The sequence below is a fragment of the Chelonia mydas genome, chromosome 1 (genome assembly GCF_015237465.2).
Source record: "Chelonia mydas isolate rCheMyd1 chromosome 1, rCheMyd1.pri.v2, whole genome shotgun sequence".
Taxonomy (NCBI): Eukaryota; Metazoa; Chordata; order Testudines; family Cheloniidae; genus Chelonia; species Chelonia mydas.
Window position 1 is genome coordinate 252,070,482 of NC_057849.1, and position 8,539 is coordinate 252,079,020.

General features: G+C 44.9%; 1 protein-coding gene across 1 annotated transcript in view; it reads right to left on the reverse strand.

Moving 5' to 3' along the window:
* SYN3 (synapsin III) overlaps positions 1-3,959 on the reverse strand; it is a 282,703-nt gene extending 278,744 nt beyond the window's left edge. Inside the window, exon 1 of the mRNA XM_027825071.3 lies at positions 3,762-3,959. The gene's annotated coding sequence lies outside the window, so the exon portion shown is untranslated. The remainder of the gene's footprint in view (positions 1-3,761) is intronic.
* Positions 3,960-8,539: the final 4,580 nt, after the last annotated feature.

The window sequence follows — 8,539 nt, forward strand, 5'->3', positions numbered from 1 at the left end:
CACCAATTCAGTTTTGAAAACATAAGATAAGAGGCTTGCGGACCATTGGGGAGGGACGTCAGTGAAAAAGGAGATGGCAGAGGGGAGCAGGAAAAATGTGGAGTGAGCAAGGAGGAGCAGTTTGACAGCCCTCTGTATTGTTTCCCTTCACTTTTATTTACAGTTTCAATTAAGAATGTCAGTATTGCAATAACTTCAAGACAACTCTAGTTTATTGGCTACTAATCATTCCCTGGGCTAACAAACTCCAAAGCTCAAAACCCAAAAGAGTTTATTTACTAAAATCACCTTGGCTTTCAGTTGCTGAGTTTATTTGCTTAGATACTAGGACAATAGGAGAGAGAAAGAGATATTCAGCCTAGGGTATAGTTATTACCTCAGACACAGATCACACCCTTACTAGGCTTCTATATCAACAACTGACCTTTTTACAGCACCTTTACTTCTGAAGGATTACAGATGGAGTAAACATTAGTCATTCACCAGCCTCTGAAATGCAGCCACCTCTGGTGTGGAATGCAGTGGCCAGAATGCAGCGGCCATTGTGCAACACGACCACTTTTCAGTTTTGTTTTTTGTTTTTAAAGGAGGAAGAGAATTATTTAATCCAGATGAAAGTGCAAGGGGAATTTTAGGGAGGCAGAACACAATTTGGCCTGGACACCAAGATTAAGGGAAAGTACCCAGTGGATAGAAACTCTGTTTCACATATAATCTGAAATACGGATTAGAATTTATTGTTCCCATAACTACTGTGGCCAGGTAAGGGCCCCTCACTCATCATCCACATTCAAACTGCAGTCCCCCAGGGTGCATCTGGCCTGCATTACACCGGAGCCCCTTTTGGCAAGGGGGAGAGTTGACAAGAAGGCCAGTACCACCAAAGGGACAGGAGGCCACCGTTTGGAGGAGGCAGTAGCTGGCACAGTAATAATGTTAACAACATTAAAATGAGCAAAAGGCTTGTATCCTTCCATGCCCCTCATTATTACAATTCATAACCTCAGCCCAGGAAAATGATATCACTGCATGAATTAATCATCTCCGCAATTAACAGGGAGAGTGACCTCAGATTTCAAAGCATGGTCTCTGCCACCAATGAATTGACAATGACATTAGCTTCCCTGGGAAGAATCTGGCATTTTGCCCACCTCTGAACCACACTGCTGACACCGAGGCAGAAGCAAACAATGTATTCACCCAACCAGGGATAAATGCTGCAACTGAATCCCAGCCTGCAACTGCCGTGGTGTCACCAAGAACACTTCCCTCACCCCCTCGCTGAATTCCCTATGTGCAGTTCTCCAGGAGCAGCACGCAACAGTCCAGCAACAATAAGCAGAGCGAGCCTCCTTTTAAACACAAGGATGAGCTGCCTAGGTAGCTTTTTAAACTGTGAGCTCTCTTTGCATCGAGGCTCTGACGATCTCATTATGTCAATATGTAGGAGACTCAATTATTCCTATTCAGTCTGTAGCAGTGGCATCTCTGGTCCCCAAGTTGAAGCGGGTTTTATTTAGGGATGGACAAAACTTCTTTTGCTTCAATCTCAGCTCACTTGGCTGTTGTGGGTGTTTTGAAAGTTGGACTCAAACTCAGATACAATTGTGGCTTTGTTCTGTTTAGGATCACAAAAAAGGAGCAGAGTGCACATGCAAGAGAACAGCTAGTGACAAAAATACCCCATACGTTAAACACCCACTTGAGTCAGCCTAGCTTTTTCAGATGAAGTGAAGATGGTGCTATTCGGTCCTAAATAGGGGCTATAGCATATTATTTTCGGCAGTTTCTTTGCTGGTCCTGCGTCACTGAATACAAACATTGAACACAGTGCAGGGTGCCTCAAATCACACAAGGGGCCCGATTCAACATTGTCCCATCTAACGTGAAGTCATTTACACCTGTCCAAAGTGGGTGCTCCCAGACCAGCATGGGAGTGGTTTTACAACCACTTTGGTTCTCAGGGTGCACAGGTGTAAATGCTGTAAGGCAGTAGAGAATTAGACTCAGGATAATCCCCCCAGTATCAGATCCCACCAGAGACTTCTAGAACAGCCAGGCCATATTACAAAAATAATGTAAAGATAAGCAGGGGAAAGGGTGTATTATGGATGGAATATCAGCCAAGTTGGGACCTCCCCCATCTCCTGGCCCCGAGAGGAAGCCAGGAGAGGGGGAGATATCTGGGAGTGGAGGCGAATGAACTAAACTTATAAAAGGTTTGGTGTCAGGGAATGCCAAGGAATCAGGTCAGTTCTTACTTTAACTGAACCAGTGTGATCAATCCAGGTTCCAAGGCAGTCATTCCATACATGTCTCCTTTTATGTCTGTCTGCCTGCTCTCTTTGTAGGGAGACTTCATATCCCCCAGAGTCAGTGTCTGATGCTCTCTGAGCAGAGATTCTGTTTTCCCTGGAACTCATTTGAAGGGTCTGTAAAGTTCCAATTGACGTAAAACATGGTCAGTGAGATATATTGTTCTATCTGGCCTGCAACTTTACGGAGAGCAGGGGAGGAAAAATACTTTCCTCGTGGAGCCCAATAAGAGAAGGGGAAGTGGGGGAATAAAAACAGAATGAGAGATAAGCCCTTGGGTTCCATATTTTGGGATATAGGACTAACTCATTAAATGAAATGGATTTAGGCTTTAGACAGTGGGACAACCCTCTGTTAACTAGTTGAAAGGATGTTGTCTGTTATAAAATAGGCATCTTAGTATCATCATCACAAACACCCCTCTATGTCTTAGCACTACATTACCTAGTGACGGTTATCCTAAAGGAACCCATTCTTGACAGAACTATCACCACCTGACCTAGGTAGTTTCCTGATAACAGGGGAAAGGGGACGGTACATAAAGGTGGTGCTGATGCTAAGTTCCTGTGTTAATTTGCATACTCCTGCTATTCCAAACAACATGAATCTGTGGGTTCCAGTTCAAAGTCTCACCCTCTCTGACAGCTGCCCACCCCATCCCATGTGATTAGAAGAGAGAATTAAAGTCTGTGGATACACTTCAGTAGAATGTTATTTAGGCGACAGGTTTATGAGAAGGTCAAATCAGTTTATACTTTCTAATCAGCCATCTAGGCTCTCCTGATTTCTCTCCTCTCCCACCCTATAGGTACAGGTAGATCAGCAGCAGATAGAAATAATTGCCTTTCCTAGTCATTCACACTTTCTTTCCCATGTTAGCGAATCCAGTTACAGACTGTTCGCCGTTTATCTTCACCTGCTGTGACAAATGTTCTAATTTGCTTTCTCATTCCCACATCTCATTGCAGGTTTCATAGATTAATACACACCAGTTGTCTCATCCCTGCTCCGTTTAATTTCAAATATCTGACTGGCAATCCGTGCCGTCCCATTTTCCTCAAATCAGCTTTGTACACTACTAGGTTTATCCAGATTTCTTTAGCTCATCTGGCAGTTTCTGTATCTCACCTTTTCTAATTACATTTATAATATACACACTTTATAGATCACTGCTGGATTCATATATAACACAAGCACCTCCAAATACATGCACAAGGACATTGTGTGTGGGTGTGTATATATTATACATGAACGCATATGCAATGTGTACATATAGACAAAGACAACCAATACATGTCTTGTGTGAGTGTGTACACACATACACACAATCCCTTCCTCCCCCAAACTCCCCAGGAAAATAGTCCACATAGGCTATATTTTTTTTAAAAAGCTCACAGAAGGCTCTGTATTATACGGGTGAATCCCATTTCCACTCACTTCCTTACCTTTCCTCAGCCTGCTAATCCAGAGGCCCTTGACTTGTTCTCTTCCCCTCCTGCACACAAACTGCAAGTCCCTTCTTCTGCCTCGCATTCACAGCACACTGGCAGGATTCGTCGTCATCCCATAGCCCTGGATCCTTATCACCCTATTGGCTGAAGCCAGCTAGTAAATGTAATTAGGCTCCTCCTTATAACTATATTATCACAGGAGCAGGATGAATAATTTAGTAAAACAACTGATGGGCAGGCTTGGATGTCAGAGATTTCTGCCTCCACCAGCAGGCTTTTCCCTTATGCCTCTCACTGAGAAAGGGGAGGGCAAACCACCCAGATTTTGTCACTCTCTTAGTCAAAAGCCTCCAGTATAAACAGAGGAAAGGGAACCATGGATTCTCCACTTGTAAACCCCCCACATTCCCCCACACCATGCTGGTCTCCACTATTTCTTCTTGTGCAACCCTCCCTAACCCAAAGCATAATATTCCCCTCCAGACTGGCCATACGATCATACTGCATGGGGAGAAGTAAAGCACTAAAGACAATTTCTGTCCAGATAAATCAATACAGCAAAATATCAAATGCTTCCTGTCTTCCCTTGATACAAATATGTTATGAAAAATAGAACTGTTCTGCAGAAGGAGCAGAACACATGGAAACAGAGACATTGCTTTACACTGCAAGCTCTTCTATTCAACCAGTCACACCCCAGCGTCCTGCCAGTTCAGATATTCGAGGGATGTGCTGTGTTCTTGTGATATTTATTTACACCTGTGAAGGCAGACAAGGTAGTTCAGAAAAGTAAATGTTTGCACAGAATTCAGCCCTACTAGAAACAGACAGAGAGACAGAAACAGAGAGAGAGCGAGAGAGAGAGAGAGGCAGGATTTGCCTCTCATAAAAGTGACAGCCTGACAGTACTGAGGTGGGAGCGCCCCCCCCCCCCCCCGCCCATAGAGATATGTGGGGCTGGACATCCGGTTAATGAATGTGCAAAATTGTGAATTCTCATTACTGAACCTCAGATGGAAGTTTGCCTTTGGTGAAATGGTGCTTTTTCCCTGCAAAAGCAATCATTTCATTTTTGCCAGTGATTCAGGGCAAGAACTAAAAACATTTCTCTCTCCCCCCACATCCCTCGCCCCCCGCATGAGGAAATAGTTTGGGCATGACTGAGCACTGCTTCTCTGCCTCTGTGAATGACAAGGCTGCAGTTGCAAAGCTATGGAGCGGTGCAACCTCCCCTAAAGGGCAACAGCCAACTTGCTTCAACCTCAAGCCCCCACTCATTTGAAAAGCTATACATTGCAGGACCTGCAAGTTGATAAGCAGCGGGAGCCCCCCGATGATATTAGGCCCTCTGGGTTTTTCCTTTCATAAGTGATCACAGCAACACAGGGGCAATTTTTGGGAGGGAGGGGGAAAAAACAAATAATTACCACTACACTATACTGTAGGTCCTGCATACAAACAATAACACCTTGGTGCTGTGATTGAAACCAAACAAGTGAAATAAGGAAGCCCTTTTTCCCTGTTCTATCAGATCACTAACCACAGGCCCCAGGAACGACCCTCCTGACTCTGCACCCCTGACAGGCATTCATATTTACTCCGCAGAGCAGCGCTGCTGGAACTAGAGGCACCAGGGGTCCTGCCGCACTGACTGGCTTGATCATCAGCACCCCCCTTATAAAAATTGTTTCAGCACCCCTGCCACAGAGGAGGTTTCCCAGAAAGCGGTCTCTCTCCCTCTCACACTCAGTGACCTCCCCATCACTGTCACTTCCCTTCTGGTAAAGGAAGACTAGACGGGACCGCTGAGTGACATAAGACATTTGCCACCACCACATTACCTACACAGCAATCCCTGCCCCTAAGATAAGAGACCCAACTTGGGAAGGAAAGTCACAATTCTTAACATAGCAGAGCAGGGCCCTCAAGTCTCCGGAATGGCTGCCCCCGACTGCCATGAGCTCTGACAGCTGCGAGATTGGAAGTCTTACACAGGTTTTAAACGGTTTGTTTTGGTTTCAACTTTTTGGGTTTTTTGACAAAAGAGAATCCACTTTCCCCACCCCAAAAATGATTCACTCAGAGGATTTGTGCCAAGACAATTCCTCTCTCTTCTTTACACCCTTCAGAGATTTCAAGGACTTTTATCTAAAATGAAGATCTTGAATTATGTACTTAATGGGAACTGTAGAGCGATTAAATTAACCCACATGGTGATCTGCCCAATGCTGCTTGCAAAACTCAGGGTATTTTAGCATCATTTATTTAAGAGATTTTAAATAACGCTTGCCTAAATCACAAAAAGGGAATGAGATTTAGGCTGTTGCCATGGCTACTGGAGAAATCTGCTCAAAATTCAGGAGATGCTCATAGAGGGAAACACTTCAATGAGGAGCTCTGCTGAGGGCTGAGGGATGTGTATGGCCCTTGGTTATTAAATCCCTTTCAAGTTAATTCCCAGTATCAAAGCCTCCCTGATGAGGCGTTTAATAATTAGGAGTAGGGCTTTGGTTGGGAAGAGTACAAGCAGGCTCCTCTACTACTTCTGATGTGAATTTAGTCCTGGAGAAAGGTGCTGGACTGGCAGCCAGGAAGGGTGAAAGGCTCTCTCTATTCACTGAGCAAGCACACAACAAGCAGCCACAGCACAAAATTTCTGTACCTGCGGTTCCCTGCCATGGGCCTTAACCCTGCCTTGGAGAGACCACCTCTCTGGAGGGCTTGTTGGTGCCCCACTGAAGTCAAGGGGAATTTTGTCACTGACTTCTACGACAGCAGGACTGGGGTCTTGAGAATGACCTGCCCACTCCCCACTGGCCACTGCACAGTGCTGTTACGTCTACTCTCATTTCATCCTACTCCCTTGCTCCATCCAAATCTCCCTGTTAGACACACCCTTCCCCGCCTCTTCTCCTGCTTCCATCACAAAACCAAGCTTCCAGAAGAGTTCAGGGCTTGATTTTCCAGTGCTCAGCACTCACAAGTGGGGCCAAATTTTCAGAAGAGTTCAACTCTCATTTAGGGACCTTTAAAAAAAAAGGGGGGGGGGCTACATCACACTGCAACTGGAGGTATAATTTGTAGCCTGGATAAGCATACCTGCGCTAGCTTTCATCTAGCTAGCTTTCGAACCGTAGTGCGGAAGACAGAGCGGCGCTGGCTTCAACATGGTCTAGGAATGCCAGTACAAACCTGAAGGGGAGTGCAGGGGTGGGGTGGAGGGGACTTATACAGCCCACGCTGCTGCATCCTCACTGTAACTGGTACCTGAGCTAGCTAAATTAAGGCTAGCACAGGTATGTCTACATGAGCTGCAAATTACACCCCTGCTTGCAGTGTAGGCATAGCAGTAGAGGCCAATTTATAGAGGAGCTCAATAACCAACATGTGGACAATTCTGAAAAATCTGGCGCCACCTGTCAGTGCCAAGAACCTTTCAAAACTCTGGTCTTTGTGCCTTCTGCATGCTGCACCTAGGTAATGATTAGTAGGACTGGACAAAAGTTTTCCATCAAAACATTTTTTTGGACAGAATATTAGATTTTCCACAAAACCTTTTGTCCCATAGAAAGTCTCAACTTTCCTAAAAAAAAAAAAAAAATGATTTTCATCAGAAAGCCAACCTCCCGCCACAGTTTTCCTGTTTTTTTGACAAAAGTTTTGAACGCCTTTTCTGACTGGCTCGAATAGTTACACTTTGAGACATGATGGTGACGGATGCGTCTTTTCACATTAGACATTTCAGTTAAGGTGCCTGACTTCTTGCCAAAGGTCTCTGATAGGAGGAGGGAAGATTGGGAACTCTAATTTAGCCATGTTGATCTTAAGCTGCCAGCTGGACAGACACAAGGAGACGTCAGAGAGACAGGTCAAGATTCCAGTTTGCACAGGAGGACCGGTCTGAAGAAGAGGTAGATTTGTGAGTTATCAGCATTGAGATGGCAGTTGAATTAGTGTTTGTGAATGAGATTGTGCAGAGACAAGGAGCAGAGGGAGAAGAAAAAGGAGCGAAGACCAGAGCACTGTGGAACCCCCACAGAAAATTGGAGAGGAGATGTGGAGGAGGAGGATGCTGAAGGAGTGATTAAGGTAAGAGGACAACAAGATATAAAGAAGAAAAGCATAGTCAGTGCAGTCAAGAGCAGCTGACAGGTTGAGGAGGAGGATGGAATACTGGTTCTGAGCTTTGGCCAGGCAGAGATCATTAGTAGGAAAGTTTTCTGTCAAAACTGCTTTCAGTGGAAAACTGGGTTTTCAAATAACTTTTGTGACAATAGTCTGCTTTCTGCAAACAGGTTCAGTTTTTTGCTGAAAAAGTTTCCAGCAGAGGAATTTTTTGGTTTTCAGCTGAAATCTTTTGACTTTCTAGTTTTGGGCCAGAAAGACTCAAATTTCTGTGAACAATTTCATTGAAAGCAGGGCGGGGGATTCTTTGTTTTTCACTGAAATTTTCCACAGAAAAACAATTTCCGACCAGCTCCAGTCATTAGAAACTTTGGTAAGAGTCATTCAGTGGAGTCCCAAGAAGACAGATTGGGGGAGAGGAGCTCCAGACAGTGATTGTTGACAGCGTGTTCAATGAGCTTAGACATAAAGGGGAGATGTGGTAGTAGCTGGACAGATAAGTGACGTTAAGGGTGTGTTTTTCGGGGGTGGAGTGGGGCAGTTAAGACAAGAGAGACTAATTCATGTGAGCATAGGGAGGGGAAGAACCAGAGGAGAGTGTGAGGTTAAAGAGAAAGGCATGAGTGAGTGAATGAGGGAACTCAGAA